Source organism: Spermophilus citellus, assembly GCF_964194105.1.
Source record: "Spermophilus citellus genome assembly, chromosome: 3".
Taxonomy (NCBI): Eukaryota; Metazoa; Chordata; class Mammalia; order Rodentia; family Sciuridae; genus Spermophilus; species Spermophilus citellus.
The window spans coordinates 101,421,445-101,433,763 of NC_138184.1; positions in this window are offsets into that span (position 1 = coordinate 101,421,445).

A 12,319-nucleotide genomic window follows, 5' to 3' on the forward strand; every position below is an offset into this window, starting at 1 on the left:
AGTTGCAGGAGCTCACTGGGGCTGTATCAAAACCCTCGTCCTGGCCCTGGAGCGTGTCTTCTGAGAGAGCCTGGGGTACAGAGTGGGGTCGAGCCCAGGCTCTGCATTCCTGACAGCATCTTGTAATGGGAGCCACTGAGCCTTCCTCTCCCAGGGTCCCGAGCACATGCAGCAAGTGCTGGTCAGGTTCCCTGCCCTGGCTGGAAACTGCAGCAGATCCCAGGATTTTCTGCTCACCATGACAACCTCTCCCATGAAGGGTAGAGGCCGTGAACACTGCCATTTCGTATGCTCACAGATGAGCATAGGACCTGTGAAACTCCACACCATGCACAACCACAAACGTGGGATCCTAATTAGAATGTCATGCTCCGTGATGCATAACATGTCAAATTACACTCTACCGTCATGTATACCTGAAAAGAAAAGTAAAAATAAATAAAGTAAAACATCCACCCCACGAGACTGCAACACTGCTCTCCAATTACCTGCAAATTACCCCGCACCTCCCTACCCCAGGCCAGGTTGCTTCCTGCTTCCCTCTGTCCCTCAAAGGCTCTGAGTCCAGCCCCTCCTCATGCAGCCCACCCTCACCTCCTGCTTTTCCCCACTCCCCAATGGACCCTCCACTGAGTGCCCCAGACCAGAGCCCCGTTCCACTGTGACTTTCTGCCGTAGAGTTGTACTGCACCCTTAGCAGTTCCCAGATCTGAACTCACTACACCACGACTGTGTGCATCTTGTCCTTTGCCTGATCTGCAGCTCCTGAGCTCCAGAGCCACATCTACTGACTCCTTCCTGGTACCCGACACAGTGTTGGGCCCTTAGCAGGTGGTGATCCCTGCTGAACTGGTTGAGGCTGAACACCAGAGCTCCACCACCCGAGGCCAGCTTGGTTCTATTTTTCTCTGACTAGGAAGTGTTCTTGGTCCCTGTCTCCATTGACAGAGAGAAAGAGCCAATGGAGATAGAGAAGGATAGACTCAAAGGCACAGCCACATAATCATGTGCACCTGTGTGGGGTTGTGTGGCATGGGAAGGGGGCAAGCAGAAGGTGCTCACTGACATCATTTCCATGGAAACTGCAGAGTCCAGACATGCGACCCCACCAGCCAGTGACGTCCTGCAGAGCCTCTAGCAGACAGGCAACAGGACCTCCAGCAGAGTCCAGGGAAGCCTCTGGTCCTCCCACAGATACCAGACCATCCCGCCAGCTGTCTGGCTAAAGGGGTCTTTCAATTTTTTACTTAATGTGCTACATGGTTTATGTCTCAGCTGACCTTTCTCTGAGCCCTAGCTTATAGCTGAGGTGACAGGCAGATCCTGGCCCAACCAAGCCATCGACACGAATGCCTTCAATGCCTCCATTTTTCAGTACTTCCTGTGGACTGGATGCCACTCTAGGAGTTAAAGATAGAACAGAATACAAATGTGTGACCCCATGGGCCTGGTGTTCAGATAACACACGCAACATGTCGCTGAGCGCTGAGCAGATGGTGGGGACTGCTGGGGACCACGGACTCCCAGGGAAGCAGGGCAGGGTTCTTAGTGGAAGGATAGAAACATAAATGTGGTGGTGAGGGCCAGACACCAGGAATGTAACTCCAGAATTTCAGGACGTGAATCCTGTGGGCTTGTGAAGGCCGGCACCCTACAGAGAGGTGAGAGCTAATGCCAAAACCCAGCCCAGGAGGGGTGCCTGGGCCAGTGCAAGAAGAGCCAGAACCAGCACTGAACCAGAACAATGAAGGACCTAGGAAGGGGACATCCAGATGGCAGGAAGGTTCCCATTATTATTCCAAATGAGAGGGAAACTAAATGGAGGGTTTTGCTGAGTGAGTTCATTGTGATCTGAACTTGTTACTCCAGCTTTAGGGGCAGGAGAGGACTCAGGAACAGCAGTTAGGAAGAGATGTCACTTAGCAGAAGGGAGCCCAAGGTCAGAGGCAGGGCAGCGATGGTGGAAAGGCCACAGGGTCAGGCTGCATGGACCTCGCTGCAGAGCTCACCTGGCCCCGCTGGGGGTGTGTGGATGCTGTGGCAGCCAAAGAGCAGGATTGGGGGGGGGACTCAGGGTGCAGGAGTCAGGGAACTGAGGGTGAGGAAGACTCAGGTATAGGGGGGCCAGAGGATTGGGAGACAGCCAGGTGGACGCATCCGAACTCAGGATAGAGAATCTGGCTTAGTTCATGAGTCATGAAAACACGGGACATCTAAATCACAAAATAGCAGCAGGTGCTCAAATGAGAACACAGGAGGACTGAGCATCCACTGGTCCATGGCCAGGGACACCGAGGACAGTCAGTCATGTGGAATGAACCAGATGGCCATTAGCGAGGCAGATGGGATTGAGAAGATGTGACTTCAGAAACCAAGAGGAGAAAGTGTGTCGAGAGGGTGGGGATCCCACAGCTTGAAATAGGTGTTCAAGTAGGATGAGGGCTGAGAATCAACCTAAGACTAGGGATACGGAGAAAGTCAATTTGTAGAGTACTAGGAGCCAAAGCTCAGAGAAGGCCTGGGAACTGTGTGAAGTCACACAGCAGCAGAGCTTAGGATCAGATTCTAGTCCTGGTACATGGTTTTCTTGCTATCCATGAGGTAAAGAGGTTGTCATTAAGACACCAATAGATGAGGCAGACAGTCATGTTGCAGTTGACTCTGACACTTGCTGAAATAAATGATCATTGCTATTTTTCTGGCAACACTAGCAGTCATGCCAGGCAGGGAAGAATACTGGAATTGCTTTTGTGCTTATCATTAAATTTCTCATTATAGAAAAATGTTCCCAAATGGCATGGGGATGTGAATAACAACGCACACAGCATTGGATTCTGTGAGCTAAATGTGGGTTAGTAAAATGGGAATTAAGTAATGAGGAGAGAGTTTATATCCTGGCCAGGCTGCCTTTGAAAAGAATCAGGAGGAAAATTTGTCCCTGTTAGTCCAAAAGTTAGACAAACAAATTTTCTCCTCAGTAAATGCTGATCACATATCAGCTGCTCAGTCTGCTGACATGTGGAAAGAAGTTCACCGAGTCACAAAGAAAGAGTCAGCATCACCATTATCACCATCACTATCACCATCACCATCACCATCACCATCATCTTCACCACCATCATCACAATCACCATGACCACCTTCACAATCAACATCACCACCATTATCATCATCATCATCATCATTATCATCATCACCTTCACCTTCACCATCATCATCATCACCATACCACCATCATCATCATCACAACCATATCACCATCACCATCACCATCATCTTCACCACCATCATCACCATCACCATCACCACCTTCACAATCACTATCATCACCATTAACATCTTCACCATCATCATAATCCCCATCACCACCATCACCATCATCACCTTCACCATCACCATCACCACCATCACCTTCATCTTCACCACCATCATTATCACCATCACCAACATTACCATCTTCACCATCATCATCATGACTGTATCACTATTATTATCACCAACACTATCATCAGCATCACCAAAACCACCATCACTACCATCATCATCATCATCACCATCACAACCATATCATCATCACCATCATGACCATATCACCAGTACCACCACCACCATCACCATCACCACCACCACCACCATCATCACCATCACCATCAATCAGCATCAGCATCACCATCATCACCATCATCATCATCATCATCACCATCACCACCATCACCACCATTATCATCACCATCATCACCATCACAACCATGTCACCATTACCATCACCATCACCATCATCACCATCACATCACCACCATCACCACCATTATCATCACCATCACAACCATATCACCATTACCATCACCATCACCATCATCACCTAATCATTGTCACCACATCACCATCACATCACCATCATCACCATCACTACTATCATCATCCTCAGTAGTAGCAGCAGCACATCACCACCATCATCACCATCATAACTGTGTCACTCTCCCCATCCCCACCATCACCATCTGCTACTGTCTTCCACTGTCCTATGACTTAGGTGTCATGTCACCAGCACCATCATCATGACCATCATGGATTCTCAGTTTTTATGACTGCATGAGTTTCCCTTCTCAGTCAAGGTTCCTGAGAAACAGTTCACCTGTCTATCATCTGTTCCCATAAGTGCTCATCTGCAGTGCTGGCTGTTCCCTGAGATGAGGGGAAACAAGCCAAGGGATGGTCATTTCTCCATAGGTATCAGGTCTTCCTCAGAGGATCTCTGCAGTGGTGAGCAAACAGAAAAAACATGCTTGGAGAAGCAAAAACTTCTTCAGTAGGCGAGAAACCTACTGTGAGGGTGAGTCCCAGGAGCCAGAGCTACAGAGGACACATTGGCAGATGGATGGCCTGACAGACTTTGCCAGTGATGGCATCCAATGGGCAAGCACCTGGCATGGAGATCACCCAACTCCCTCTCCTCTGCCCTGGGGTGTGACATGTCTGGGAACAAGCCCAGTCATCCAGAAAGCAGCACTCGACCACAGTTCATATGTTGCTCAGGATGAGACCACATCCCTGCGCGTGCAGGAAGGAGCTGATGTTCAGGGGTAAACCCGTTGTTCCTGAAGGGGACATCTACCAAACATACCTGACATTCCCAATAGCACTTCCAAGGAGTGTATTGCTGTGCCTCAAATGTTCCAGAAGAAGGAAGACTGGGGACTCATATTACTCAAGAAGTGGCATGTGTTTATTTCTGCTATGAGCCTGGACAAGGACTGTCCATGTGAATGCAATACTCTGGAAACTACTCACTAAATTACAATGCCCAGGTCCAGCCAAGACAAGTATGGAACATGTCCCGAGCTGAAAACCATGTGGGTGCTCATCAAAACCCTAGTGTCAGAGAATGGTGGCTTGTTCTTAGGATGAACTGGTGCCCAGTGATGCCCAGTTCATCCCTCTGCATCTCCTTGTAGTCCCCTCATGTGCACTAACACCCTGTCCCTGCAGCACCAGGCACAGCCATGGCTTCCCAGCTTTGCTGGCCAAGAGCCTCCTCCCACTGCTCCAGGTCCCTTTACCCTTCCCGCATCTCCCTCAGCTGTCCCTCTGTCCAGCGCTCTTCAACTGACCCCTCCAGGGTGGATGCCTTCCCAGCTGGGATTCTGACCATGTGGTCCAACTCCTCTGGTTTTCATCCCCATCCACAGAGAGCACGAATCTGTGTGCAAGTCCCCAGGGCACAGAAGGTCCACCTCATCTTGCAATAGCTGGCAGACTCCAGGGATGCATATGTCCCCTGCAGGGGGCCCGATAGGACGCCACTCCGACAACAGGGAGGCTTTGCTCCCCAGACAGCACCAGCTTCTCTGTTTAGTGCTAGCAACACTTTAATTAATAATGAGGAAAGCGTGAATAATTGTTTTATTCCTAAGCACAGAGCCACACCCCTGCTGGGCCTGCCAGCTGTGTCTGCCACCTCCTTATCTCTGGGGCTAACAAACTGCACCTTGGGAAACAGGAGGCATCTGTCGAGAGTAGAACAGCATGGAAAGGAAATGTGCAGATCCCAGGACCCCATTAATCACTAGGTCAGAGGCACGGCGCTGCGAGTTTAATGTCCCAGGGCTCCTCTGTCACTGTCTGTGGGAGCTCCATAGATAACCCAGATGCCATGAGCCCTGCTTCCAGCTTCCCCCGCGCTGGGTCTGGGTGGTGCTTTGGTGCTGCACACAGGCCCCCAAGCTCTACTTTGTGCTGAGGTCTCTCTCCCAGGCTTGTGCAGGGAAGGCCTCGTGCCTCCACAGGGGAGAGGGGTGAGAGGTCCTTCCCAAGACCAGCCATTCCTACCCATCACTCCCCACCAAAGCTGCCCCCTCTGTCATTCTTCCTGGAAGGTCTCTGGCCCTCTCAGCTCCTGGCCCAGCCCATGGGGCCTCCACATGTGCTGCCTTGGGTCAACGGCCAGGCCCATCATGTGGACCTTTCCGCCCCATCTCGTGCCTGGCCCCAGCAGGCAGAGGCTGGCCCTGCCACTCGGGATTCCCAGTGACTTCTTCAAGTGCCAGCTCCTTCTTAGGTCCTTTCTCTATGCCCAGTTTTTGCAGTAGTGAGTGGTGCCTATCTTATGAAAGCCTTGTTTAGTCTGCAAAGGGCTTGGGCAGCGCCATATTGTTTCAAACCTTACAACAATGCCAACAGGGCGAGTCTGATTAGTACCCGCATTTACAGGCGGTTCAGCCATTGCCCAGCTTGGCCGCCAACCCCCACGTGTTTGTACGTGGAGGGGTCAGGTTCCAGGGACCCTGTGAGTGAGGCTGCCACTCCCGAGCTCTTTCTCATGCTGCCAGGACATCAAGGGTGCCGTGGCTCATGGGGAAACAGCTTGCAAACCCCTGGTGAAGGATTCTAGAAGAAAGAACATCAGAAAATACTTGGATCCCGGCTTGGGTTAACTCCCTCATAAGACATTTGACAGTTTCTGAGACTTTTTGGTGGCCCCAATGGGGGCAGGCACCTAGAAGGTAGAGGACAGAGCTGACACCCACTGTCTCAGTGCACAGCGCAGCCCCTGATGCAGTCTGGGTACAGTCAAGTGTGTCCCCAGGGCGCATGTGTTGGAGGCTTGGTCCCCATGTGGTGAGGCTAAGAAGTGGCAGAACCTTAGTGGGAGACTGGGAAGCCCTCAGGTCACCAGGAATGCTGTCCTCAGAAAGGATTAAGACAGCTCCTCTGGGACCCTGGTTAGTGTGTGTGAGTCATTGTCCTAAAAGGCCAAGCCTCCCTCCCTGTCTTCCTGTCCCACCATGGTATGTCTCCCTCCTGTCATGTTCCCATCATAGTGGCATGGTCACCAGGTCTTCACCAGAGCGAGCTCATGCCAGTGCTGTGCCCTTGAACCTGCTGAGCTGCGAGCTACATAAACCTCTTTTTCTTATAAAGTACCACCTTCTGGTCTTCTGCATTAGCAGTGGAAGCAGGGAATGACATCGCTCCCCGTAACAAAGAGCCATCCACCCCTGAGTATCAGTGGTGCTGAGGTGGAGAAGCCCTGCTGCAGAGAAGAAGGGGCAGAAACCAGGGAAGCCACATTCTCAGGGCCAGTGCTGTGGTCCAGTCCCAGGGTGGCCCCTTCTGGACTCCTGCAAGCGCTGCTGATCTCTCCCCATGAACTCACCACCCTGTCCTGCCCATCCACCTGGTGTCCCAGTCATTCCTAGAGAGGTGCTTCCCACTGTGTGCTCCTGCCAGTGCCCCGTGGGCCCTCCCATCTCTGCTGACCGCAGGACTCAGATGTGGACCAGGATGTCATCTGTGATCTACTCTGGCCTGAAGTCTCTGGGCTTTATTGCCATTGCTTCTGTCCATTGCAGTGATCTGTGGCCCTTACGCTTACCTGATGTGCTCACCCCCGTCTCAGGGCCTATGTCCAGGCTGCTGCCCTACCACGAGCATTGTTAGATTTCCTCTGCTCTGGACGTCCTGGCCCAGCTCAGCCCCTAGGGGTGGGACTCCTTCCATCACTAGGAAGACTGGACTCCTCAGAGGATGCCTAAGTGCCTGCTTTCTTAACCTCCAGCCGCACCCTGCGTGAAAGGATGTGCTAGGTCACACAATCTAGACGATGGCTGTTCTGTTTGCTCACTTTGAGGAGGTTGAGAGTGTTTGCTTGTTTGTTTTTGGTGGCAGCTCCATTTCTTTCCAGGGGAAGCATGTCTCCTCTGAGCAAGAAGGCAGGAGTCCAGGGCACAGGTGAGGCCACCCTAGCCCAGGACAGTGCTACATGACCCCCAATAGGGGAGCACCACTGTGTGACACCCTCTCCTGGTCCTCTGCTTCAGTGCCCAGCACGTAGACAAAACTCAGTGTTTCCAGGACAGAGCAGGCCACCACCGGGGTGGATTCTGAGGGTGGAATGCTGTCTCAGGAACCGTTTTCGGAAAAGCCTGTGTGGCCGTGATCTCTGTCACCTGAAGGTCACCCGTCACTGGCTGATTCATTGGGACGTGATTTCTGTAAAGGGGCATTTTCACATTTGTCAAAACTCAGGTTACAGAGAAATGAATTCAGCTGGAAAGCTGCATGTCTCCACGACTCCTAATGGAAGCCATCAAATCCAGGAAAAAACCAGTGGCACTAGGAGCCTCTGAACCACGGGGGCCGTCAGGACATTTCTCCAGCCTCCGGAGTCTTTTTAATAACTTGTCTTCGTGATTTCAGAGGAACTCTAACAATTACATTTACATCTCAGCATCTTAGTTGTGTATTTGAAAACTATTCATCATTTGCAGTGAGTACTCACTAATAAAATCAGAGTAGCTGTTTAGTAAAGGAGCAATCATTTTATAATAAGAGTAAGCTTGACTTTGTTATCAGACTTTCTCCTGAGCAAACAGAGCAGACACAGGTTATAAAAAACCCTTAGACTGGGATCTTTCAGCTGATGACTCCAAGTATCACTTAAAAAAAAAAGGATAATGAAAAACTGACTTAAAATGTAGCACAAGTGGAATCACAGAGGAATCCGGGGGGAAAATAACCTATTTACAAATAGCTTGATTAATTATATGTGAGGAAATGCACAAGTAGAAAGATAATTCAGAATGAAAATTCCCTACCTCTAATCAATTCACAGCACGTATGTAATGAAGCGCTTTCTCCAAAACAATTTAACTTGCCCCCATTGTTCTGCATAGTTAGCATTTTTAAAAGGTGAGTTCCTTCCTGTTCTCCCAGGTCCACTCACCTGAGGGAGAAAGCCTATTGGTCAGAACGACTCTCACCCATCACTGTTCTGGGAAGACCAGGGTTGACATGGCAGTGGCCCCTGAGAACCCCGGGGGACGTGGTGGTGGGCTCAGGGTTGACGCTTTCCAGACGCAGAAGGAAGTAGGAAGCCACTACCCCAGGTGAGGTGTGGGGGGAGAACAAGATGGTGGCAAGAGGGTTTCTCTGGGCAACACTGGCTCCGGACCACAAGCCGCACACCACTGTTGACGGGCGTCCTGGCCTCAGCAACGTCTCTTGGCCTTTCTGTGCCTGGCTCAGGCTCCAGCTGAAATGGAACAGGAAGAACTATCTACTGCGCAGAGTGGACGTACACTTTAGGTGGGTCCATCTCTAAGACCTTGATGAAAACCGTCGTGAAGATGATTTGCCTTCCCTCAGGGAAATCTGGACAGGACTGGGCAGCTCTGGGGGTGACAGTGGCTTGACACGGTCAAATGGGTCCCCAATGGCCCTCGGCCACTCAATCCACTGCTCTGTTGCCACTGACCCTCTGTCCACGCTGCCGATTGTGGTCTCAGGCTCTTTGGGGCTGCTCCCTTCCCAGGTGCTGAGAGGTGTCACGACTCCTTTGTGTCCCCAGCCTGTGGGATGCGTGGGCAGTGGGGCAGTGGGGGTGAGGAGCCTGTGGAGGGTGTTTTGGCCCCTGCCTGAGAAGGGACACCTCCCTTTGGTTAGAATGCAGCCACACAGCCACCCCTAGCCACCAAAGAGCTGGAAATGAAGTCTACACAGGAGAAGGAAGTGGGTCTGCCACGGGCATCCCTGCAGAAGCCCCCGGCAGCCAGCTGTGCTCCGTGTCTGCTCTCGCCATTAGATGTGCCCGGCGGTGGTCACTGTTGCTATGCACACACACGTGGTATTTTCATATATATGTGTCTGTAAAACACACACACACATGTGTCCTGTGATTGTCACACGACTCAGTGGTGGACAGCAGGGCAGGCCCCCAGGACAGGTGGACTTGTTGAAGATGAAGTAGGAATGAGGAAAGGAGTCACTCAGGATGGGGTGTGCAGGTGTGGGCCTGGGATGTCCTCTAAGGCAGACCTGGGAAGCCCCGGAGCAGAGAGAGAAGTACCTGGGGGAGCCGGAGAGAAACTCTGGGGCAGGACCCTGAAGGGATTTCACTAAATGCTGGGAATGGACGGGGTGAGGTGGCTGCAGTGGGGTGCACTGGGAGGGACGTGGCAGGATTTACCCCTGCAAGGACCTGTGTGGCTCCATGTGTGGAGCAGTGAGGTGGAGACAGAGGGAGGCCAGGAGGGAGGAGGTCCCAGAGGCAGGGGAAGAAGGGAGGGCGCATGGAGATGCTGCTGTGGGCCCAGCGGGGGCTGGGCCTGGTGCATACCTGAGACACAGATTCAGAGGGCCCAGGGTGGCCACAGGAGGCAGGGTGACCAGATCTTAACCTGCAGGGTGCCAGGGTGCTGGCTCCCAGATGAGGGTCCCGGCTCAAGTGTGAGGGACAGATGGAAACCCAGGGAGCTATTGGCAACACGTGGGGAAACAGCCAAGGTCCCTCCAGGAATCCTCCGAGGGACCCCTGAGCCCCTTCACTTGACCCTCACCTTGCCCGGATGAGGCCAGCACTAGCATCAGATCACTTACAGACACCAAAGGGTAGTTGGAGAAGCAGGGCAGGAGCCCAGGCTGTAGGCCCCATCTGTATGCTGGGGACACTGCGAGAGGACAGAGCAAGGGGAGGGGAGTCACAGGGAAGCTCCAGGGAGCCCTGAGGCCTATGCCCTGTGGGCAGGATGGGAGGGGAGGCCACGGGAAGCCAGGAGTCCAGGGCAGGAGTGGCCACCTGCACCAATGCTGCTTCTGAGCAACAGGTGTCCCTGGATGTGGGGACAGAAGCAGAGGTCACTGGCTGTTGATGACACAGGCTTCAGAGTCCAGGGGCCCAGGAGTGGTGGAGGGGGCATGAGTCCTCTCAGAATGTGGAAGGGGCGAGCACAGGGACTGCTGTGGGAGGGCAGGCTCTGCACGGGGAGGCAGGGGAGCTGCCGTCAGCCAGTCCTAGGTCAGGGCTGGATCTGCTGCGTGCAGGACACAGTCGAGGTTGGCATGGCCCAGGCAGGGAATCCAGGTGCTGGACCTTGGCCACTATGAAGGATATACCTGTGGCTGATTTGGGGGGCTGACTCCTCCTCCCCAGGGTCACAAGGATGAACTGAGGCTGCAGTGTGTTGCTGAACGGGATTTAGGGGTGCACCCTGCCTGCCGCCCTGAGCCAAGGTACAGCCATTAGACAAAACTGGGCAAATCACAGTAGAACTTGGGGAAACATCCCCCTGGAACGTGGTCTTTCCTGGATTCCTAGCGGTCATTACAAGGACGGGGAAGGACTCCCACACCCAGGCGCATTCGGTCTCCACAGTGAGGAGGGTGCCAAGGCTGGCTCGCCATTCCCAGGCCCGCCACACTCCCCTGGCTTCTGCAGCCACTTTAATGCATAATGTATGGATGCAATTAATAGAAACCAATCAAGCAAGGCTGTGCACACAGTGCTGTGTTTAACAACAGATGTTTCCAATAGTGATTATGTTAGAATAATAACAACACGGAAAAACGCCCTGTCATCAGCACTGCTGTGAGTGTTAACAAGACTGATGGGTTCCCCAAGAAGCCACCGAGGGAGGGAGGCACTTAGGGGCCATGGCCGGTGCTTGGGTTTCTCAGGCTGTGGGGTCAGCCTCTTCATGCTTTGTGCCTGAGTCATCCAGGGGGCTGTTCTGAGAACAGATGGTTTTGAAGCCACTGGAACAGCCTGCAGGTTCCTCAGGCTCTGGGATGGGATCTGCCCCTGGCCAGCTCCCAGCTGCACCCACACTGCAGGGTGGCTGCATTTCTCTGCTTATTCCTGGTGCAGAATTGCACCATTTCTCCTGGGTGATGGATGTGAGTCTAAGTCCTCGTGATGTTGTGGCCTCTGCAGCTGGAAGTCATGCGTCCCAGTGTCTCCTGGCCCCTGGGTTTTCTCACCGATACCTACACCTCCTACCTAAGGCTGCTGAGAACGTGACCAGGCGCAATGTCAAACGTGACACTGTTGTCATTTTAGGGGAGCCTCCTAAGACCTCTCACTGGGTCCCTACTAGCAATGGAATGTATGGACCAGTCTCATGTGCCTTGTGGTCCCATTGGCTGAAGATGACAAGTGGAGTTGGGGTTCAGGCCTCACATTCATAAAGAGGCCCAGGCCAATTCCAAAGCAGTCCAGTACCAGTCACAAAGAAAGGGGTGCTCAGGAACACCTTCACGGCACACTTGAAACTGACCCATCACAGACCCTACTTCCTGTTGAAGTCCATACTTCTGACACATCTTTTTATTGCAGCATTTACACCTTTGGAAAGTGCTCGCTTGTTCTGTGTGACCATATCAGGCATTTGAAGCAGAGTTGTGGCAATACTTACTTGTTTAAACAGGATGCTGAATAGAAATACGAAGCTGCCTGCAGATGACAACAAGAAGAACTCACTATTTTAAGTTCTCAGTGCTCTCCTTCCATCCAAGAAGCTCTCCTAGGCTGCTGCGGCAGAAG